The sequence below is a fragment of the Triturus cristatus genome, chromosome 1_1, assembly GCF_964204655.1.
Source record: "Triturus cristatus chromosome 1_1, aTriCri1.1, whole genome shotgun sequence".
Classification (NCBI taxonomy): Eukaryota; Metazoa; Chordata; class Amphibia; order Caudata; family Salamandridae; genus Triturus; species Triturus cristatus.
The window spans coordinates 610,435,989-610,457,947 of record NC_140579.1 but is presented as its reverse complement, the minus strand read 5'-3'; the positions used below and the strand labels follow the sequence as shown (position 1 = coordinate 610,457,947).

Here is a 21,959-nt window from a genome sequence, read left to right as displayed (position 1 = left end):
ATCTTGTTCTTCAAATAAAGGGGCAGTCAGTCCGGGGAGGTCTTAAGGCATTTAAGTTTATTATCTCGCTGCAACGATGTCACTGTGTCGAGTGAACAGAGAGTCTACATGATACACGGAACAGGAAGTATATATACCTTTCTTAATCACATAGGATACAATGAATAGCAGTGATCTGAGCACAAAGACATTAGAGGGTCAAAAGGGCCGTTGAGACTGCAGCTGTAAGGAGGTTCTCAGACAGATTTCTCATTTGTGGCTGCTAGCAATTAATTAAATTCCTTCAATTGACAGGTTTCAGCACATACAGGGGCATATGTAGAAGGAGTTAACGCCGCCGTAGCGTAAATTGTTTGACGTTATCTGATGGATTTCACTGCACCACTCCTATGAGGCTTTGTTGCGTGGGAACGCACACCCTCTATACATCATACCCGATGCAGGTATAATGTGGCACAGGGCTTCACAAGGTCACGCATATGCCTAGATGCGTCACATTGCAAATACGGTGCAACGTTGTGCAAGAATCACGCTGCAAGTATGTCAGGAAAATGACGCACCGGCAGGGTGAAACTGTCAGAAGGGGCTCATGAATAAGCCCCCCCTGTCTTTTTCCCCTACATTGGTGCACAATGGCTGCCATGCACCAATGCAGGCACACTTGTGCCATGGTGCAAGGGTGACTGTGTTGTGGAGTTGATTGATGTGATGTGGTGGCTCCGTCTCTTCTTGAGACGTCTGCAGGTGGGGCTGGACTAGTGGAGGGTGGGAGTGAACCAGTTGGCCTTCTTGGAGTGTTATTTGCCTGGTCTGTTCTTGAAGTGTCCCAGGGTGTCGGCGCAATTGAAGGTCCGTTGGCAGAGGTTGTGCGCTACGGTGTTGGCATCTGTAAGCGTTGGCGGAGTGGTGGTGCTGAGGGAGTTGACGGGAAGTTCCCGGTGGTCTTGATCCACCTGTGACGGGGGGCAATAATGGTGATGGTGTACGGTGGGCGTGGTGAAGGCATGATGTAAACAATGATAGTCGCGACAGGAGAGTCCTATCCTGTGGCTGGAAGTGGAGGTGTTCCATGGTCGCCGTCGGGTCATTAGAGTGTGTGGTCGGTTGGAGTGTGCTTTTTCAGACAATGGCGATGCCTCCTCCTGGCTACCCGGGGAGTGGGTGAATTTGTAGCCGCCGTGGATGGTGATGGCGATGTCCGGTCCGGAGCAGAGGTTGGTCCAGGTTTCCGTGAAGAAGGAGATGTCTGCAGAGGTGGTGTTGAGGAGGTCCCAGATTTCTGTTGCGTGTTTTTGGAGGGACCGCACGTTAAGGAGGATGCAGTTGAGCTGGTCTGATGCGCTGTTGATCAGCTAGGCGGCAGGAGGCGCTGATGTGGCAGAAGATGCATTTGTAGTTTCGACAGGCGCAAGGTGAAAGAGTATTCTACAGTGTTGCTAGATGGCAGGCAGTGTGGCGTCCAGGGTTGATGGCGAGGAGGGTGCTGGCGTCGTAGCAGTGGAGTGTCCGAGAGGAAGGGTCCTTGGTGCTGGGCGGATGGATGCAGATGGGTTTGCCTTGGGCGCATGAGTGGTATGCCTGCTGCGCATGGCCGCACAGCGGCCACCATTATGTAGTGATGTGGGGGGGGACTGGACAGTTGGGAGGCGGGAAATGCTGTAAAGTACACTGGAGGGGGGGGACACGGGGGCGCTGGGGTTGTAAATTTATTTTTAAAAATGTCTTACCTCAAGGCCGGGTCCTGCATCTTCTGTGCTCCTGCTCTCCTGAGTCTGCTTCCAGGAACAGGAAGCAGGCAAACAGGCTCCCTCCCCTGAGCCAATCACACTGCTGCAATGCGGCATTGTGATTGTTCTTGAGCGCCGTGACAAGGCGTTCAGCCAGGGGCTGGAGGGGTGGGCATTTCCCCATGCAGGCTGTAATGCAGCCTGCATTGCGAGCAAGGATGTGCACATGACTGCTTTTGGCGGCCTGAGAGAGCTGACCAAACAGTCATTGCGCACTTGAGTGGGCATACCACTCCGCCCCTGCCCTGCTCCCACCCGCAAAGGAAACATAGCATGAGTGCATCAGAAAGTTATTGTCATGTTATGTTTCCTCTTCTTGCACTGCTTGAAAGCAGTGGGGCAACGCTATTCCGCCATATCGGATGAGCCGCCACTGGGGGTGCGTCACTCACCGGTGCTAGGCCTGGGCCCAACTCGACCCCCGGGCCTCCTCCACTACGCGTACCACCTTCTCCTCACCTGGACATTGACACAGTGGCGCAATCTGCTGCACTCTCTCCAAATCTGTGACTTAGCATGCAGGAGCCTCAGCCAGGTGCGATTTCACAAGCCTGGGTACAGCAGTTGCCCCCAAGTCCGCTGGGGGACCTCTCGATGCAGGTGCTGCAACAGGGCCCCCTTAAGTGTGAAGCTGCAGTGCTTCCACCACACAAGTTCGGCGCAGCTCAGGAGCCTCAGCCTCCGCAGCGTCTGGCCAACGCAACATCCTCCGGCCTGTGATGTAGAGAGGCGCGGCCCACCATTGGTAATCTCCTCCTTGCAGACCTTCCTACGTGGGTGTGCAGGAGCGCCTCTAGCGTTCACAGCTCCAAGGGGCACCAGGCAGTCTTCTCACACAGGTCAGCAACGTGTCTCCATGCGACCTGGCAGACATCACCCCCAGGTTAGGGCGATCACCGACATCTCAATGTCTCCCGCCATGGGCCAGCAACTCCACAGCACCTCCGCATCCCACTCCGGGTCCCAGATGTAGGCCCAGCGAGGCCTCTAGGCCCTGGGGACTGTCTGGGCTTTCAAGGTTTTGGATGCCATGGTGTTGCAAGGAGTGCGCAATGATAAGTGATGCATCACTGGTTTTGCCCAGCGATGCACCTCTTTTCTTGATTGTAGCACTGAATTTCCTCTTCCCCTGGGACTCTGACTGGTCATCCTTGCAGTTGGGGAGCTTGGGGGGATTGTTGGTCTGTGCTGCATTTGGCCCTGGCTTCTCCAGTCTACATTCCATTGGTTTTGTTTCCTATTTTTTCATTGGAGGTGGACTTATAGGCTTTTTTGCTTCTAGAGGCAAAAAAAATTCAGGTTAGGCTGACTAACGTGAGTGTTTTTGCCGCTAATGGGCCTTTCGTCAGTTTTCGCTTGTTAACGTCAGAATTTGTATCACGTTCACGCTAGTGTTAGCGGCAATTTTCACAGCTGCTACCTGAAACTATCGCCATGTAGCAATGTATTGAGCTAATAGGGCGATAGTTTTTGGTGATAGGCCATGTTAAGAAAACTGTTGCTAACTAGCGTTAGTTAGCGGCAGTTCTTGTACATATACCCCATAGTATCTTATCGTCAACTTTGAAAACAGAACAGAGAGCCAACACAGCCGCATTTTATTCAGGCCTGGGCCTCAGGCCTTTTGCTACGTGGAACTCCGCGAAGTTACTAAAATGCTCCACGAAGTTCCGCGAGTGGCAGAGTGCAGTGTGAACTGCAGTTTGTGCTGGTATTCCTGCCGCTCGGGTAGAAATTCTACCCGAGCGGCAGCTCGCGTTAACGAACTTACCGTTCGCGATCGCCAGTGGGGAAAAAACTCTGCTGCACATCGCGATGAGGAGTTTTTTGCACTCCGTACTTTCTTTCAACCTTGATAACAACAAATAAAGTAAGTAACAGATCACTTCCCCATCGGTCTTTGAACCATGGAAGGAACATTCTGCAGTGATAGCTTTTATATATGCACATACTTCAGCTAACACACTCCATGAAACCAAGCGTGCTCCTGCAAGCAGGGGAACAGGATTTCTTCTGAATGAAAGGGAGCAAGGCAAAAACTAAAATGGCCTCTGAATGAAAAATAAAATGGCTTCCTCTATACCGCCAGGCAATCAATTAAACAGGCTCCCTCCTTGAGACCACATTGGTCAAGTCACCCAGAAGGCAGGCCAAAACAAATTAACCAGTGCCGTCTTAGGTAGCACTACAAATGGTTGATGGCCCTCCTGTAAAGTGCTCGTGCTAAGCAGAACCTCAGAGCCTGCCAAGGTGTCTGTGGGTGCTGCCGATTTAGTACATTTTGTGCACAGAGGGGCAAATATCACCCGATTTTGTCCAGCTTGTCTTGCCCAGTTTGGCAACACTGCTTTAATGCCCAGAATTATGACAAAACCTTACACAACTAAAGTTGTTGCACTGCGTTGAGTGAAAGGCAGAGAGCATAACAGTGCCATATCTAAGGTATAGAAGCTTATAGGGGGCAAACCCAATATACCCTTGAGGGCTTGGGCAAATGAATAGAAAAGGTAAAAATGCCAACAAGGGATTTTATTTGAAACTAACTACTTAGTTGTATATTTCAAAAAATTAATTAGTAGGTGTGTTAAAATTGACACCAAAAGGATATTAATCAACTGATATAATCATCAAATATAAAGAGCACACACACAGGGATTCTTTTTTGGGAATTGAACACAAGTCTTTTTATATAAATCAAAATAAAAAGGAGTACAAATGAACCATTGGTTTGAGCAATACATTCATGAAAACGGGGTTACATCAAATCCGCATTTCATCAAGAGAACATCTATTCCAGAGTAATTTAAACAGAGATTAATCTCATTGTTGAGAAAATAATCAACTGTACATATCAAATAATCTGAAAATAGATGATATAGTCGACGTTTCGGTCTTGGGTGGGGTCAATCCGTCAGACCATCTTCAGGACAATTATTGCATAAAAAAGACCCCTATGTGAACATAATACAAACAGTTACAAAGATATATACATGATTGTGCTATCAACATTTAATACACATAAATTTAAAACAACCCGTGTGCGAAGAGTAAACTTTTAAGTGTTTTATAAAGCATATCTTATCACCGTCTTACATAAGGCCAGATATCATTTTCATCTATCGAATGTTGACCTAAGTCAACGGACACATTCTAATGATAAAGGAAACTTGCTTACTTCATAAATCATAGAAAATCCACAATAATTGTTTTTAAATCGTGGTATAGGCGTTTCTGGTTGATGCTGTAATCAAAAATAGAAGGCACAGCATTTAACTCAAATGAATCATTGATGGTGATTTAAGAAGAGAAACCAAATGGTTAAAACGAGTCCTACCGGAAAGTCTTCAATATTTCTGCCAGCAAATGAATCTAGGCACGAGGGATTCCTTCCTCATATGGTTTCACAACTGTATAACAAAGCAAAAATGCCACAATATTACACAATGGCTTGTGTCTACGCTGTCTGTTCTTTATATATACAACGATGCCTGTCAAAGAGGTACTATTAATCCAAAAATGTAATACTGGGGCAGTGCATCTAGCTCCTAATGTTAATTTGAATTATGATCAATTGATCAAAGACGATCTCTGTAGTCAAAATCACATACGTGTCTAGCACATGGATTGGCTATATTCAAAGATTGTGTTGACAAAGACACTGCAATTGTGTGCAGATTGAGGTATATCTACTTATAAGTTATCAACCAACTATTAATTATTGTAGTTGGGGAAGTTTTGGATTCAGTAAAGAACCTTGTATGATGGCAAACCAGAGATTAATGCACATTGCCAGACCCATAAGAATATCAGACCCATCTTGAACTCATCGATCTTGCTCACAAAGCGCTATTTGTAGGTGTAGCGACCGACGTCATTTATCCAAAAGGATCGAATTATTAAGTAGTCACTAATGTATTTATTGCATTTATTGCATTAGTGTCACGACAGTCATGAGGAAGAAGCTGAACATTTTGCATGCCTTGTATCAAGTTATACGCTTTGGGAAAGATAGCGGTCCCTGTATATAGGGTCCGACGGCAGAAGGGCGGGAGTCTTGAAACCACTTAAGTAAACAATTGGACTAAAAACTCATTGTGACTTAATGCCCGTCTTTGACTCTCTGAGTCATTTTTGTACTATTGTGTCCTCACGTGTATAACTAAACAGCCTGGATACATATCTTATCTTAAGAACTCAATTATCCAAGACGTTATTGTCAGAAAGCTATCCAGTATGGGATCAGTGTTTAACAAACGTCAGAGATCTCTATTGCATAAAGCAAAGTAACGGACTGTGAAGAAAGCCGGATCAACTTACATGTCTTATGGCGAAATGTGGACGCGCGTAGGTCTGTCCGAATCGGAAAAGCCTAATTTGCCTGATGATTGTTGGGTGTTTTTAAAGCCAAGCGGCACAGGAGCGGAAGCCATTGTAATTGAAACCGGAAGTGCATATAGTCAGCCAAACGATGTAATGAGGCGGCCATCTTTAACTTCCTCAGTTCTTTTAACTTTTCATGCAATAATCTTTACATCTAAGCTCTGATCGAAGCGTTAAAACGTTCTGGGGTTATACATTTAAAAACTCGGGTGTATCGGACATTGGTTAAGTCAAGTCTGCACAATCTGATTCCACTTATGGTCGTTCAACTGTTCGTGCAACCAACGAGTGAATGAGAACCATCATAAATAGAGCCTAGGAGACATCTGGTCAGCAAAATGCTGTAACGGAGCGGCCATCTTGGACAACCTCAGTTGTTGTAAATGCATTTTAATCACCGGTACATTCAAGCATTGCTAAGCAAATTGTGAAGCTTACAGTTGGTTTATTTATCTCAAACTATCAACAATTGCTCAGTGCGGTACTAAATTTTAAAAGAAAAATCGCAAAACAATGAATTGAAAAACATTGCAAGTTGGCAGTATTGATTTTAACAGATGGTGTTTGCAGAGACACATCACGATTCTAAAGTACTCAACTCTATCAAAGTCATATTTACAGAAACTGTCGCATGTGCTGAAGACGTATACATATATGCAAATTAGGCAACACTCCATCATTCTATGTGGAAACGACTTTGTTTTCTATGTCTGTAACACACATTGTGTAAACTAGCATTCTTGCATTTGATTGTGGACATATTTTTTGTATGACAGAATCACATTATATAAACTTATGATTGACATCCAAACTTTGATATAGCATTGGTAGTACCTTGTATTTTCATAACCTATCCTACGTGCATTTGCAGATAAATAGCAAATTATACATTTTGTATCAGTACAGAAATGTTTGACATTAACAGTTTACAATGTAATTCCAGTCATATTTGTTGTCAGGTCATTGGAAGGTGCACAATATATCTACATATGTTAGACAAGACATCACCATTGGGGAAGTATCAGGCGAACACATGCTGAATTGTGTACCAAAGATGTAGTTAGTATAAGATCTGCCTATATTTCTTATACTAGGCAAGCTAAAGTGTGCCATTCTGTGGCAGAATTCAGACCCTGCTTGATATTGTCAGTTCGACAAATCCAGCGGTTTTCTTTCATGGTAAGTGTCAGGCCGAGCACCCGGTAGTCACTGACTGCCCCCGATTTGCGAAAGACTACAGTTCCCATGAGGCGCAGCGCGCGACGCGTCTTACGTGACGCGTATGCTGTGCGCCAAATCCCTTATCCGTGAGCCGGAAGAGCAAACAGACGCTGGTTATTTCTCCTCGGTGTCCAGTCCTGGCGAGCCGTTGAGACGCTCCGACCCGAAGTCCTGCTTCAGCGCTTCTTGATTCTGGCCGTGAGTAAAAGACGCAGAGCAGCCATCGATCCGAACCGGCCCCTTCCTTGTCCGCTCCTCTGTTGGGGAGACTCCTTGGCGGAGCCTCGTGCAGAGGAGCGCTAAAGCTTCTTGTGGTGCTGTTTGAAGGCACCTTCCTTGTCCGCTCCTCTGTTGGGGAGACTCCTTGGCGGAGCCTCGTGCAGAGGAGCGCTAAAGCCTTTTGTGGTGCTGTTTGAAGGCACCTTCCTTGTCCGCTCCTCTGTTGGGGAGACTCCTTGGCGGAGCCTCGTGCAGAGGAGCGCTAAAGCCTTTTGTGGTGCTGTTTGCAGGCACCTTCCTTGTCCGCTCCTCTGTTGGGGAGACTCCGTGCTGGAGCCTCGTGCAGAGGAGCGTTAAAGAGGGATTTGAGCCCTAAGTTTCCTACGTTACCTCGTTAACCAAGCAGCCTCAGCAACATTGCTAAATACCGTGGCAATGTTCCCCACGACTGATACACAGCCGAAGGCATGGCCATACTGCACCTTGTCCGCTCCTCTGTTGGGGAGACTCCTTGGCGGAGCCTCGTGCAGAGGAGCGCTAAAGCCTTTTGTGGTGCTGTTTGAAGGCACCTTCCTTGTCCGCTCCTCTGTTGGGGAGACTCCTTGGCGGAGCCTCGTGCAGAGGAGCGCTAAAGCCTTTTGTGGTGCTGTTTGCAGGCACCTTCCTTGTCCGCTCCTCTGTTGGGGAGACTCCGTGCTGGAGCCTCGTGCAGAGGAGCGCTAAAGAGGGATTTGAGCCTTAAGTTTCCTACGTTACCTCGTTAACCAAGCAGCCTCAGCAAAATTGCTAAATACCGTGGCAGTGTTCCCCACGACTGATACACAGCCGGAGGCATGGCCATACTGCAGGCACCTCAGTACTCCGAAACCGTAAGACTCCTTAACGGGAGATATTGATTAAGTACTTCTCGCAGAGTTTTGATAAGTATTGTTTGAATTATCTGACAGAAAGTGCGACACCACTGTGACTGAAAACAGTACCCACTGTATTGTTTATTCTCTTTTCGTTCTGTTCAGAAGAGGGTCCAAGCGAAGGGGGTAGAAGAGCACTGAGTAGCCCTACTCGTTACAGTTCCTTAGAATTTTGGGTAGGTGAGAACCTCTGCTAAGAAAACACTCGCTAGCTCCCCTTTGACAGTAATGGGTTCTTAACGCATATGTTTTCATCTGCTTATATCATAGGCGGTACCAGTGTCACCCCCTGTTCCCTCTCTCCTGACAAAACTGCGTTGTTCTCTTCCTTTACAGGTAGGAGGTTGTCCCTGGGTAGAACAACTCTTCACTAGTTACTGCATGTTCGAGAGACAGTGTTCCACCACGCAGATTGATTGTGTGTTTTCTCGTTACAGATCTCCTTCCCTGCTGTCCCTACCCTTTCCTTCCCTCGCTCGACCACTTCACCAGTCTGTGTTATTATATATTCCGGACTTGGGGAGGTCGAGAGGTGGACCCCATTCAGCATCAGTACAACTCCGAGGAACACCGGAAGACGGAGCGTGACAGAAAGTGTGCGATCAACATTAGACTGTCTAATTGTGGATTTTACCACTTCGATGACCCACCAGAACATATCTTTTTCAGTATGTTTCATTCTGATGTAGTGGTCAACGAGTGGTGCATTTTACACTTTGCATCTGATTCTCGATTGATGTTGCAAGATACGTTTTTTAACCATTTGTGTAGTCTTGCCTATGTACTTCAAGCCACATGGGCATTGAATACAATAGACAACATTACTGGTGTTACAGTTTGAAAAAGATTTCACCTTGAAGTTCTCGCCATTAAATTCAAAAGATTTTACATTAGCTGTACTTGAGCATGCTGCACAGTTGCTGCATTTATAATGACCAAACACAGGTGAAAGCTGTCGCATATTATTGACTATGTTGTGGTCTGGAGCTTTATAGGCATGAACTAGCCGATCTTTGAGGTTGGTGCCTCTTTTGAACGAAAACAGTGGTTCTTTAGCTAACTCAGGTAATGAGGCCAAAAGTGTCCAGTGTTTTTTGACGATTTTTTTGATTTTGTTTGTGGCTGTCCCAAAAGTAGTAACACACACGAGTTCTGGTTCATTTGTTCTATGTTTCACTTCTAATAAGGCATTGCGATTGTTGTACCAGGCTGTTTTAAGTGATTTTTTTAAGTAGCTTGTTGGGATAACCACGTAGATGCAATTTTTCTTTCAGTTTCTTGGCTTCCAGAAAGTAATCTTCCCTTCTGGAACAGTTCCTCCGAAGACGGAGAAACTGACCGAAGGGAAGGCCATCCTTAAGTGACTGTGGATGATGACTTTCATATTTCAGAAGAGTATTTCGGGCTGTTGGTTTCGTAAATAAAGTGGTGTAAAATGTATTCTCTGTAACTACTTTAACTGAAATATCAAGAAAGTTCATTTGTTGGTTGTCACATTCTATTGTGAATTTCAGGTTGGGGTTCCTTGAATTTATCCAATTATGAAACTCAGTTAGTAGTTCTTTGGTCCCTTTCCAAATGAGGAAAACATCATCTATATACCTTAACCAACACGAAATGTTGGCTATAAATGGATTAGATGTATTATGGACATGTTTCATTTCAAAGTCGGATACATAGATATTCGCTATATCTGGGGCATAAACTGCCCCCATTGCCACTCCCTTCAGTTGTTGGAAGAACGTTTTTTTAAAAAGAAAAAAATGTTCACATAAAGAAATCCTTATGCATTCTTTAATAAATTCTGTTGGGACCGCATGTGGTCTGGGTCTGTTGTTAAGTAGGTATTCCACAATCTCCAGGACTTCTAGTTGTGGGATGTTGGTATATAAACTCTCTATGTCCATAGAGACTAGAAGTTCACAGAGAGGATCAAAAGGATGATTCTCAACCACATTGATGACTACTGTAGTGTCCCTGATGTAGGTAGTCGTCTCAGTAGCAAAGGGACGGATGAAAAAAATCTGCATATTGGGCTAAGGGTTTCAGAATTGAATTGCAGCCCGAAACAATCGGTCTACCGGGGGGCATGTTAGCGTGCTTGTGTATTTTCGGTAAGATGTATATTACCGGTACTGTGGGGGATTTGTTAATTAGAAACGCTGCCTCTTTGGCGCTAAGCCAACCACCTTCAAACCCATTTTTGCTGAGTTCGCTGATAGATTTCTCTATGCGTGAGGTAGAGTAGTTAGGTAGCTTCTTGTAATGTGATTCAACAGATAGTTGTTTAGCCATTTCGATGTTATATGCTGAAAGATCCCACAGAACAATTCCTCCACCTTTATCGGCTGGTTTTATGATTGTTTCTGGTAAAGTCTGGAGATTTCTCAAGGCCAGATGTTCGTCATGAGTGAGATTATGTTTAACATATGTAGGAGTCTTAAAAAGGTTATCTATCTCTGTCAGGATAGCATTTTCAAAGGTGATAACCTCTTTCGCTATCATTGTAGTTGTTGGAAAAAAGGTTGATTGATGATGTAGACCTGTGGTGTCAGTTTCTCGTGGGGTAATCTTATTTGCAAAAACATTTTTGAGTCTTACAGAACGGAAGAATCTATATAACTCCAGTTTGGTTTGAAAATGATCATTCCTATTGGTGGGTACAAAAGAGAGCCCCATTGAAAGAACTGATATTTCAGTTTCCGAGAGTTGATGTTTGGACAAGTTGAAGATTGGAATGGTTTCAGTTGAATTTACCATTCGTAGTATTGGTTCCGGGTTTGTCGAAAGCCCGGTGTGTATTGATTCCGGGGCCAACCTCTCTTTCCTGTTCGTTGTCGCCGCGATTGGCCGGATCCTCTCCGATCCTGTCCTAAAAAAGACTGCCTTGATATTGAAGGCTGTTGGTCGTATACTTGTCGGTAGGTGTTATCCGACGTCTGATCACTATCTGTGTCAGAGTTGGTGTCAGAGAATGTCACCTTTTTTCTTTGTTCTTGTCTTAGACCTTGATTAGGACCTTGCGGTTGGTAAAAGTCTTTAAGGAGGTAAGGGTAAGTTCTTTCCTTGCTATATCTCCTAATGTCTTTATGTAATTTATCAGTTTTCTTGTGAGAGTTAAATTCTTCAAAATCTTTTATGGTCAGTGCAATTTTGTCTAGCAGTGCTTTTGCATTGGAAATGCTGGAATCAGTGTTAATTTTGTTCTCTAAATTCTCAATTTCTTTTGAGAGCAGCTTAATATGCTTAATGGCTGTCTCTATACTTAGCACCATCCATGTGCGTGAGCACTTGTTTGATGCAAAACTGAACCCAGTCTTGAAATCTTCATCATCAATAAAAATGATAGGGATATTTTTAATTTGTAGACCAGTGGGTATGATGTTCGCATTAAGACAATCAGTTAGGAATTTGGCATGCAGCTCAGTTCGAACCAATTTCTTTTTTAGTCTTTCTAATTGATTCAGATCTGATTCAAATGGTAGATACGCTACAGAGCCTTTTGTGCCAAGCAACGAAGGACCTGCAGCTATCTTTAACACATATTCATCTGTGTAGGACAGTGTCTCTGCCTCAGACATGAATACACGTAAAGTTAAATATTTTAGGAAATGAACTACGACAAAATCTTAGATTCTTATTCACAACCACTTAAGAGCCTTTCGTGCCAAGCAATGAAGGACCTGCAGCTATCTTTAACAACCACTTAAGAAAGTGACCCACAGCAGACGATTGTCTGCACATCAAGGGTATATTGGGTTTGCCCCCTATTTGCTTCTGGTGATGTGCAGACAATCGTCTGCTGTGGGTCACTTTCTTAAGTGGTTGTGAATAAGAATCTAAGATTTTGTCGTAGTTCATTTCCTAAAATATTTAACTTTACGTGTATTCATGTCTGAGGCAGAGACACTGTCCTACACAGATGAATATGTGTTAAAGATAGCTGCAGGTCCTTCATTGCTTGGCACGAAAGGCTCTGTAGCGTATCTACCATTTGAATCAGATCTGAATCAATTAGAAAGACTAAAAAAGAAATTGGTTCGAACTGAGCTGCATGCCAAATTCCTAACTGATTGTCTTAATGCGAACATCATACCCACTGGTCTACAAATTAAAAATATCCCTATCATTTTTATTGATGATGAAGATTTCAAGACTGGGTTCAGTTTTGCATCAAACAAGTGCTCACGCACATGGATGGTGCTAAGTATAGAGACAGCCATTAAGCATATTAAGCTGCTCTCAAAAGAAATTGAGAATTTAGAGAACAAAATTAACACTGATTCCAGCATTTCCAATGCAAAAGGACTGCTAGACAAAATTGCACTGACCATAAAAGATTTTGAAGAATTTAACTCTCACAAGAAAACTGATAAATTACATAAAGACATTAGGAGATATAGCAAGGAAAGAACTTACCCTTACCTCCTTAAAGACTTTTACCAACCGCAAGGTCCTAATCAAGGTCTAACACAAGAACAACGAAAAAAGGTGACATTCTCTGACACCAACTCTGACACAGATAGTGATCAGACGTCGGATAACACCTACCGACAAGTATACGACCAACAGCCTTCAACATCAAGGCAGTCTTTTTTAGGACAGGATCGGAGAGGATCCGGCCAATCGCGGAGACAACGAACAGGAAAGAGAGGTTGGCCCCCGGAATCAATACACACCGGGCTTTCGACAAACCCGGAACCAATACTACGAATGGTAAATTCAACTGAAACCATTCCAATCTTCAACTTGTCCAAACATCAACTCTCGGAAACTGAAATATCAGTTCTTTCAATGGGGCTCTCTTTTGTACCCACCAATAGGAATGATCATTTTCAAACCAAACTGGAGTTATATAGATTCTTCCGTTCTGTAAGACTCAAAAATGTTTTTGCAAATAAGATTACCCCACGAGAAACTGACACCACAGGTCTACATCATCAATCAACCTTTTTTCCAACAACTACAATGATAGCGAAAGAGGTTATCACCTTTGAAAATGCTATCCTGACAGAGATAGATAACCTTTTTAAGACTCCTACATATGTTAAACATAATCTCACTCATGACGAACATCTGGCCTTGAGAAATCTCCAGACTTTACCAGAAACAATCATAAAACCAGCCGATAAAGGTGGAGGAATTGTTCTGTGGGATCTTTCAGCATATAACATCGAAATGGCTAAACAACTATCTGTTGAATCACATTACAAGAAGCTACCTAACTACCCTACCTCACGCATAGAGAAATCTATCAGCGAACTCAGCAAAAATGGGTTTGAAGGTGGTTGGCTTAGCGCCAAAGAGGCAGCGTTTCTAATTAACAAATCCCCCACAGTACCGGTAATATACATCTTACCGAAAATACACAAGCACGCTAACATGCCCCCAGGTAGACCGATTGTTTCGGGCTGCAATTCAATTCTGAAACCCTTAGTCCAGTATGCAGATTTTTTTCATCCGTCCCTTTGCTACTGAGACGACTACCTACATCAGGGACACTACAGTAGTCATCAATGTGGTTGAGAATCATCCTTTTGATCCTCTCTGTGAACTTCTAGTCTCTATGGACATAGAGAGTTTATATACCAACATCCCACAACTAGAAGTCCTGGAGATTGTGGAATACCTACTTAACAACAGACCCAGACCACGTGCGGTCCCAACAGAATTCATTAAAGAATGCATAAGGATTTCTTTATGTGAACATTTTTTTCTTTTTGAAAAAACGTTCTTCCAACAACTGAAGGGAGTGGCAATGGAGGCAGTTTATGCCCCAGATATAGCGAATATCTATGTATCCGACTTTGAAATGAAACATGTCCATAATACATCTAATCCATTTATAGCCAACATTTCGTGTTGGTTAAGGTATATAGATGATGTTTTCCTCATTTGGAAAGGGACCAAAGAACTACTAACTGAGTTTCATAATTGGATAAATTCAAGGAACCCCAACCTGAAATTCACAATAGAATGTGACAACCAACAAATGAACTTTCTTGATATTTCAGTTAAAGTAGGTACAGAGAATACATTATACACCACTTTATTTACGAAACCAACAGCCCGAAATACTCTTCTGAAATATGAAAGTCATCATCCACAGTCACTTAAGGATGGCCTTCCCTTCGGTCAGTTTCTCCGTCTTCGGAGGAACTGTTCCAGAAGGGAAGATTACTTTCTGGAAGCCAAGAAACTGAAAGAAAAATTGCATCTACGTGGTTATCCCAACAAGCTACTTAAAAAATCACTTAAAAGAGCCTGGTACAATGATCGCAATGCCTTATTAGAAGTGAAACATAGAACAAATGAACCAGAACTCGTGTGTGTCACTACTTTTGGGACAGCCACAAACAAAATCAAAAAAATCGTCAAAAAACACTGGACACTTTTGGCCTCATTACCTGAGTTAGCTAAAGAAACACTGTTTTCGTTCAAAAGAGGCACCAACCTCAAAGATCGGCTAGTTCATGCCTATAAAGCTCCAGACCACAACATAGTCAATAATATGCGACAGCTTTCACCTGTGTTTGGTCATTATAAATGCAGCAACTGTGCAGCATGCTCAAGTACAGCTAATGTAAAATCTTTTGAATTTAATGGCGAGAACTTCAAGGTGAAATCTTTTTCAAACTGTAACACCAGTAATGTTGTCTATTGTATTCAATGCCCATGTGGCTTGAAGTACATAGGCAAGACTACACAAATGGTTAAAAAACGTATCTTGCAACATCAATCGAGAATCAGATGCAAAGTGGAAAATGCACCACTCGTTGACCACTACATCAGAATGAAACATACTGAAAATGATATGTTCTGGTGGGTCATCGAAGTGGTAAAATCCACAATTAGACAGTCTAATGTTGATCGCACACTTACCATGAAAGAAAACCGCTGGATTTGTCGAACTGACAATATCAAGCACGGTCTGAATTCTGCCACAGAATGGCACACTTTAGCTTGCCTAGTATAAGAAATATAGGCAGATCTTATACTAACTACATCTTTGGTACACAATTCAGCATGTGTTCGCCTGATACTTCCCCAATGGTGATGTCTTGTCTAACATATGTAGATATATTGTGCACCTTCCAATGACCTGACTACGAATATGACTGGAATTACATTGTAAACTGTTAATGTCAAACATTTCTTTACTGATACAAAATGTATAATTTGCTATTTATCTGCAAATGCACGTAGGATAGGTTATGAAAATACAAGGTACTACCAATGCTATATCAAAGTTTGGATGTCAATCATAAGTTTATATAATGTGATTCTGTCATACAAAAAATATGTCCACAATCAAATGCAAGAATGCTAGTTTACACAATGTGTGTTACAGACATAGAAAACAAAGTCGTTTCCACATAGAATGATGGAGTGTTGCCTAATTTGCATATATGTATACGTCTTCAGCACATGCGACAGTTTCTGTAAATATGACTTTGATAGAGTTGAGTACTTTAGAATCGTGATGTGTCTCTGCAAACACCATCTGTTAAAATCAATACTGCCAACTTGCAATGTTTTTCAATTCATTGTTTTGGGATTTTTCTTTTAAAATTTAGTACCGCACTGAGCAATTGTTGATAGTTTGAGATAAATAAACCAACTGTAAGCTTCACAATTTGCTTAGCAATGCTTGAATGTACCGGTGATTAAAATGCATTTACAACAACTGAGGTTGTCCAAGATGGCCGCTCCGTTACAGCATTTTGCTGACCAGATGTCTCCTAGGCTCTATTTATGATGGTTCTCATTCACTCGTTGGTTGCACGAACAGTTGAACGACCATAAGTGGAATCAGATTGTGCAGACTTGACTTAACCAATGTCCGATACACCCGAGTTTTTAAATGTATAACCCCAGAACGTTTTAATGCTTCGATCAGAGCTTAGATGTAATGATTATTGCATGAAAAGTTAAAAGAACTGAGGAAGTTAAAGATGGCCGCCTCATTACATCGTTTGGCTGACTATATGCACTTCCGGTTTCAATTACAATGGCTTCTGCTCCTGTGCCGCTTGGCTTTAAAAACACCCAACAACCATCAGGCAAATTAGGCTTTTCCGATTCGGACAGACCTACGCGCGTCCACATTTCGCCACAAGACATGTAAGTTGATCCGGCTTTCTTCACAGTCCGTTACTTTGCTTTATGCAATAGAGATCTCTGACGTTTGTTAAACACTGATCCCATACTGGATAGCTTTCTGACAATAACGTCTTGGATAATTGAGTTCTTAAGTTAAGATATGTATCCAGGCTGTTTAGTTATACACGTGAGGACACAATAGTACAAAAATGACTCAGAGAGTCAAAGACGGGCATTAAGTCACAATGAGTTTTTAGTCCAATTGTTTACTTAAGTGGTTTCAAGACTCCCGCCCTTCTGCCATCGGACCCTATATACAGGGACCGCTATCTTTCCCAAAGCGTATTACTTGATACAAGGCATGCAAAATGTTCAGCTTCTTCCTCATGACTGTCGTGACACTAATGCATTAAATGCAATAAATACATTAGTGACTACTTAATAATTTGATCCTTTTGGATAAATGACGTCGGTCGCTACACCTACAAATAGCGCTTTGTGAGCAAGATCGATGAGTTCAAGATGGGTCTGATATTCTTATAGGTCTGGCAATGTGCATTAATCTCTGGTTTGCCATCATACAAGGTTCTTTACTGAATCCAAAACTTCACCAACTACAATAATTAATAGTTGGTGGATAACTTATAAGTAGATATACCTCAATCTGCACACAATTGCAGTGTCTTTGTCAACACAATCTTTGAATATAGCCAATCCATGTGCTAGACACGTATGTGATTTTGACTACAGAGATCGTCTTCGATCAATTGATCATAATTCAAATTAACATTAGGAGCTAGATGCACTGCCCCAGTATTACATTTTTGGATTAATAGTACCTCTTTGACAGGCGTCGTTGTATATATAAAGAACAGACAGCGTAGACACAAGCAATTGTGTAATATTGTGGCATTTTTGCTGTGTTACACAGTTGTGAAATCATATGAGGAAGGAATCCCTCGTGCCTAGATTCATTTGCTGGCAGAAATATTGAAGACTTTCCGGTAGGACTCGTTTTAACCATTTGGTTTCCCTTCTTAAATCACCATCAATGATTCATTTGAGTTAAATGCTGTGCCTTCTATTTTTGATTACAGCATCAACCAGAAACGCCTATACCACTATTTAAAAACAATTATTGTGGATTTTCTATGATTTATGAAGTAAGCAAGTTTCCTTTATCATTAGAATGTGTCCGTTGACTTAGGTCAACATTCGATAGATGAAAATGATATCTGGCCTTATGTAAGACGGTGATAAGATATGCTTTATAAAACACTTAGAAGTTTACTCTTCGCACACGAGTTGTTTTAAATTTATGTGTATTAAATGTTGATAGCACAATCATGTATACATCTTTGTAACTGTTTGTATTATGTTCACATGGGGTCTTTTTTATGCAATAATTGTCCTGAAGATGGTCTGACGGATTGACACCACCCAAGACCGAAACGTCGACTATATCATCTATTTTCAGATTATTTGATATGTACAGTTGATTATTTTCTCAACAATGAGATTAGTCTCTGTTTAAATTACTCTGGAATAGATGTTCTCTTGATGAAATGCGGATTTGATGTAACCCCGTTTTCATGAATGTGTTGCTCAAACCAATGGTTCATTTGTACTCCTTTTTATTTTGATTTATATAAAAAGACTTGTGTTCAATTCACAAAAAAGAATCCCCGTGTGTGTGCTCTTTATATTTGATGATTATATCAGTTGATTAATATCCTTTTGGTGTCAATTTTAACACACCTACTAATTAATTTTTTGAAATATACAACTAAGTAGTTAGTTTCAAATAAAATCCCTTGTTGGCATTTTTACCTTTTATATCTAAGGTATAGCACTGTTTCAGTCTCTCACTGAGCTGGTGCCCCATAGGTTGCCACACGCCAATGCACACACCATTGCGCCTTTGCGTTCTGTAAGTAATTACTTTTCTATTAGAGGGGAACCCTTCCAGTAAAAAAACTATCCTTTGACACTTTTCCTGCTTTTTATGTGTGCTGTACAATGCAACACGCATGCAAAGTAGGAAAAACTAGGAGAAATGAAAACATTTCTCTTTGTTACGCCTGCCTTGAGGACACATAAGATTATGTAGTAAATACCTGTCTACAAATTTTTGTAGATGTGAATTTGCATCAAAACCTAACGATGGTTGTGTCCACCTTGATGCGAAGTATCACAAAGCAGTGCATAGCGCAACTTTGCTCTACTTTAGGGAACTATCCAACGCAAGCCTTTGTTGTCAGGTTTGTATTCCAAAAGTAACACAAACCCAGTGTAATGTGCTAGTAAATCTGGGCCTAGAGAACAAAAGAATCTCTGTGACAGCAGTAGTGCACTGAACTATCTACATAAAAAATTAAAGGTGGCCAAGTCACTGAAAGTGTGTACTCCGGGGAACACAAGGAAAACAGTAGAGCATACTATATGAGGGGTAGGGGCCAACTCGGGCTTCTGGCTAAATGCTAATAAATAAGTCCTGTACCCTATTGCAGTGAGCCACGCGGTGGCAGAGCACCTCCCCAACATAAGATTGCAGTCAACCCGGGTCAAGTAGTTAGGTATATACCTGAGCGCCAGTGTTACGAAGGTGTGTGACGCAAACATGGGTGCCCTCTTGTAGGAGGGTTGCTTGGTACACACTCATTTAGGTGTAAGTGAAGCACCTTGCACAACCCAGGCAACCCTTATGGTGGTTTTAGTGGTTTTAGACAACCTTAGAAAACTCTCTAAGTGATAGCTGTGGAGAGCAGCCTTCAGGCTTAGTCCAGAAGAAGTGTTAAGCAGCTTGTTATACTAGATCTAATCATGTAGTGTAGGTTACACAAAAAAGAAGCACACAGTGTAGTTATAAAAATATGTCTATTTATAACACAACACTCACTAACACATTGGTATATCTCCCAGCCGGAGATATCAACACAAATACACAACAATACTTCAATTGCAACCGGTAAGTAAACACAATATGCAGTGGTCTCTATGGGGAGACCAAACCATATATTAAGAAAGTGGTATGCGAACTGCGTCCGAAGTCGGGACTTGAACTAGGAGACACAGAAGAGATGGGGACACAAGGAACTACCCAAGTTTAATACCCCGGAACCCCATGGAGGCTGAGGCAGAGTGGGAATACAGCTGTGTACTCAATAGAAGTCAAAGGGAAAGTCACAGTCACAATTTATAAGAAGAAGGGCCCTTTCCAGTGGACCCTGAAGATACCCGTGGAAGACAGAAGGTAGGAGAGTGACCCCACCCGTGGATACCCCAGGAACCAGGATACCTACACCAGGGAAGCCAGGTGCAAAGGTGCGAAGAGACGTCGGGAACCTCCGTTGACCACAATTGAGGACTTCAGTAAAGATGCCGCTGGCGAAGAAGGTGCAAGAGTCCGGTGGAATCCAAGGGTGGATTCTTGATGAGAAGAACCGGAAAGCAGAAGGGACAGTGTGTATGCCACTCGGAGGTGACCAGGAAGTACGGAAGAGCAATGACCACCGATGATGAATGATGCAGGAGTGATGGCGATGACCTTGTCACTGCAGCTGTGAGTAACAGGCGTGGCTGAGAAATACCAGGAGCCGTTTACGAGCTGTCCCACATCAGAAGTCGAGAAACAGGGGGTTGGTGTCTGGCAGGAGCACCAACAAGCCTTGGCAGCAGCAACAGACATGAAGTAACGATGAAGGAGCGACTTGGGTTCAGTAAGGTCCAAGGGACTCACCAAGTGCAAGAGTCAGAACAGGCCCTGAGCAAGCAGGGGAGCCCACTGAAGCAGGAGAAGACCCTTAAGAGGACCCACAGGCTGAAGGCACAGGAGTCGCAAGGGGACCTCGAGCAGCTCACCAAAAATGAAGACCCACGTACAGAGGAGACAGTGAGGATGAAGACTTGGCAGGAAGAGATGCTGGAGTTTCTTGTAGCCCAAAGAGCTCTGGAGTGCAGAGTCAACAAGCCTTGGCAACGACAAGTTGATGCAGTGCACAGGGGTTTGGTCCCAGCAGTTCCGACGAGGGATACTAGCCTCAAAATTGCAGAGAGGACAGGTCAGGCCTTGAGGGAGTTGCAGAACCACCACCTGTGTTGCTGAGCCTTTCGAAGTCCATGGTACATCAGGATCAGCAGACCAGTCAGCTTCATTACAGTGCCTGCAGATGCAGGGGAGTGACTCCTTCAGTCGAAGCGAGATTACTTCGGGTGTCCTTGATGACCACAGGCATGTTGAAGATCCTGGAAGAAGCACAGACACAGACGACAAAGATGACCAGGAATAGCAAGACCAGGAGCAGCGGGAGTCTTCCTTGATGCAGTCTCGGTTCCAAGCGAAGTCCAAGTGACGGGCGAAGAGTGACATGATTTCAGTCTTGTCCCATGATGAATCTGAGGACTCACCCACAGGTAAGCCCTTTTATATGCTAGGAAAGGCGTTATGACGACTCAGGGGTCCCTCACAGAGGAGGGGCTGGACAGAGCAGATGATACTCCTATGTCCTTTGTTCAGTTTCGTGCAAGAGCGGGAGCCAAGGGCTCCCAGAACTGGTTCTAACTAGAGTATGCAAGGAGGGCACTAAATGTGCCCTTCAAAGCAGACTGGTGGCACCCCAGCTCAATACACTAAGTCCTGTCTGGGGAGGTGGTCACAGCTCCCTGCGACAGGAAACCTATTGTTCTACCTTCCCCTGCTCGAGCTTGGCTCAGCAGCAGGAGGGCAGAATTGTGTGTGTGGTCGGCAGCAGCACTAGCTTGCTGTCAGACCCTGAACTGGGAGTACAGGGGGGTACCCCAAGGTACCCCTCCCAGTACATGAGATCATAATACCAACACTGAAATCGGTGTACAAGGGTACACCATGAGCCAATTGTGGAGGTACCAAAGTACTTACCATAGCAAATTTAGGGAGGAAGCACAGTGACTGGGGTCCTGATAAGCAGGATCCCGGCCAGATGAGTCACAAAAACATACTGAGACCAGCAAAAAGTGGGGGTAACAATGAAAGCACATCCTACTTTCCTACACCTCCTGACTGTCCTGGAGCATAGAGTCCACAGATGGTTGAGGTTCCTGATGTCCCTAATTGGGTGCATAGTGATCAGTAAAATGATCATGCTACCTAGAGTGCTTTATATCCTACAGCATATGCAGATGAGCAATACAAGAGGCATGCTTCTGTAGGCTGGATAGCTTGCTCAGACAGTTCTAGTGGGTCACTGGCAGGGCCAGAATCAGCTTAGATGAATTGAAGCTCCCATGGGATGGAGTGGTACAACAGGCACTAAACTTTAGAGCATATTATTGGGCCTCTCGGCTGCTCCATGTTGTTTCT

The 21,959-nt window shown here is 43.4% G+C and overlaps 1 long non-coding RNA gene across 1 annotated transcript in view; it reads right to left on the bottom strand.

Annotated features, from left to right (window-relative positions):
- Positions 1-6,177, bottom strand: part of LOC146870709 (uncharacterized) — a 37,338-nt gene extending 31,161 nt beyond the window's left edge. The window contains exons 1-2 of the long non-coding RNA XR_014959439.1: positions 6,105-6,177; positions 5,122-5,194 (exon numbers count right to left, since the gene is read on the bottom strand). This is a non-coding gene — a long non-coding RNA (uncharacterized LOC146870709). The remainder of the gene's footprint in view (positions 1-5,121; positions 5,195-6,104) is intronic.
- Positions 6,178-21,959: the final 15,782 nt, after the last annotated feature.